The sequence below is a fragment of the Palaemon carinicauda genome, chromosome 24 (genome assembly GCF_036898095.1).
Source record: "Palaemon carinicauda isolate YSFRI2023 chromosome 24, ASM3689809v2, whole genome shotgun sequence".
Lineage (NCBI taxonomy): Eukaryota > Metazoa > Arthropoda > Malacostraca > Decapoda > Palaemonidae > Palaemon > Palaemon carinicauda.
Genome location: NC_090748.1, coordinates 10,494,912 through 10,497,411, shown reverse-complemented (window position 1 = coordinate 10,497,411; position 2,500 = coordinate 10,494,912). Strand labels below are relative to the sequence as shown.

General features: G+C 34.5%; 1 protein-coding gene across 1 annotated transcript in view; it reads left to right on the top strand.

Moving 5' to 3' along the window:
• LOC137618072 (carbohydrate sulfotransferase 11-like) overlaps positions 1–2,500 on the top strand; it is a 136,582-nt gene that overhangs the window by 69,989 nt on the left and 64,093 nt on the right. The gene's annotated exons all lie outside the window — the stretch shown is intronic.

Sequence of the window (2,500 nt, the reverse complement as noted above, 5' to 3'; positions counted from 1 at the left end):
TCTGTCCATATATACATAATGCCTGAACACTTTAAATCAATCAATCAATCACATATATATATATATATATATATATATATATATATATATATATATATTTATTTATACTGTGTGTGTGTATATATATATATATATATATATATATATATATATATATATATATATATATATATATATATATATAACGAAGACATCTTACTGGCGTCTAAGAATCGAAGACAGATTCTCTCCGGGAAATTTTAAGTCTAGATTATATTCAGGTTAGCACGGAAACTGCATCTAAGTTTCTTCATGTGTGTGTGTGTGTTTGTGAGCACGTGCATACATGCGTGTGTGGGACTGTTATTTTGCTATTAGGGCTACCACTAGGGCTGTGGTAACTTAGTGGAAACACTAAACTCGTTATTAGTTTGTCAGCCTACTCCATGGTCCTGGCTTTGTTGGAAGGGGGGGGGGGGGGGGGGGGGGGAGATTCGGCGCTGGTCAAATGAGAATAAGTTCTCTCTTGGATATTGTGAACCATTGGAATGGCTTATCATTTGCCTCTATCAATTATGAGTAATCTATTAATGATTAATCGCTTATACCACTGATCATATTATGGCAGAGCGTTTGCTTATAAATTTTATCGTTAAAAGAAATATAATTTTTGTACGCATAAATATATTAATTCTTTAAAGGTGTCCTACTATGAATATGGTTTGATAGAAACATTTTATATATTTGTTTTTAAAGTTATATTAAATGAATATGAATTAAAAAACAGGGATCAAGTGAAAACTATTTTTCAAAAAAATTCTATATACCTAACATAATTGTACTCTTTTTCTGTTCTTTAACTAGCACTACTTCCAACTGTAGCTTGAAATGCTTTGGGACTGGTATCATAAATCTCCCGTTGCGGGTAGCTGTCCAGCTGTCAGTAGAGTTAACTGATATTTCCATGAAAAAGGAATAGACTCTTATTCTCTCAAAATTTTCAACGTCATCACGCGAATATATATCATTGGAGATTTGAATCTAGCAAAGCACATACTTTAACCACGCCCACCAAAAAAAAAAAAAAAAAAAAAAAATATATATATTCGATTCCATCGAATATATTTTCATATAAAATTTACCTCTTTCCTTTGTTTTATTTTGTTTGTTTGTTATCTGTATTATGCTTTCTTGATGATCTGTTGTTGTTATACTATCTGCTGATTTGCTTTGTTATCAAATTTTAACCTGTTCTTATCTTGTAGTTTGAAAAAGTTGAGCCAATGCGTTGAAATGTCAGAAAAAGTTTGGACATTTGCTGAGATTACAACAACAACAACAACAACAACATCAATAATAATAATAATAATAATAATAATAATAATAATAATAATAATAATAATAATAATAATAATAATGATAATAATAATAATAATACTTTCATGACGGTTCACATAATAATAATAATAATACTTTCATGACGGGTCACTTGACATAGTTTCATGAAATTTCTACTCTGTCAATTACAGAATATTATAAGACAAGATTATCAACAAATTTTGCAAACATGAGTAATTGCTGAGTATCTTTTAATTCTGATGGGCTAATTCAGGAAAAAAAAAGATTAAAGCATAAGTGCATGAAGGTGATTTGTCGAAAATGAAATAACAGGAGACAAATGACTCGGCGAAAAATCATTTAATTAGAAAGTTTTAGGAGGAGGCGAGGAAGACCAAGAAAGGGTTTGGCATATTGTATAAAAGAGACAATGAAAAGATGGATCCTTCAAATTGAGGAAGTGAGAGAGGTAGCACAGGAGTTAGAAAACTATCAGATAAGATCCTAGAAAGTAGACTGAGGTGGTATGGTCATGTCATGAGAAGAGATGAACAGTATGTTGGGAGGAGGGTGATGGAAATGGAGGTACAGGGAACAAGAAGGAGAGGGAGACCAAAGCGAAGGTGGATGGACTGTATCAAGGATGACCTTCGATCAAAGGGATTAACCGGTGAAGAAAGTAGACTGAGGTGGTATGGTCATGTCATGAGAAGAGATGAACAGTATGTTGGGAGGAGGGTGATGGAAATGGAGGTACAGGGAACGAGAAGGAGAGGGAGACCAAAGCGAAGGTGGATGGACTGTATCAAGGATGACCTTCGATCAAAGGGATTAACCGGTGAAGAAAGTAGACTGAGGTGGTATGGTCATGTCATGAGAAGAGATGAACAGTATAATGGGAGGAGAGTGATGGAAATGGAGGTACAGGGAACGAGAAGGAGAGGGATACCAAAGCGAAGGTGGATGGACTGTATCAAGGATGACCTTCGATCAAAGTGATTAACCGGTGATGCGGTGTGGGACAGAGGTAGATGGAGAAAGCTGGTCAGGTACATCGACCCCACATAAAAGTGGGAAAAGATGCAGACAAAGAAGAAGAAGAAGAAACTGTCTGTAGAAGAGAGGTAAATAGCACCTTGTGTTTAAGGTACTCTATCTTGAAGAACCTTATGAGCTAAGGTGT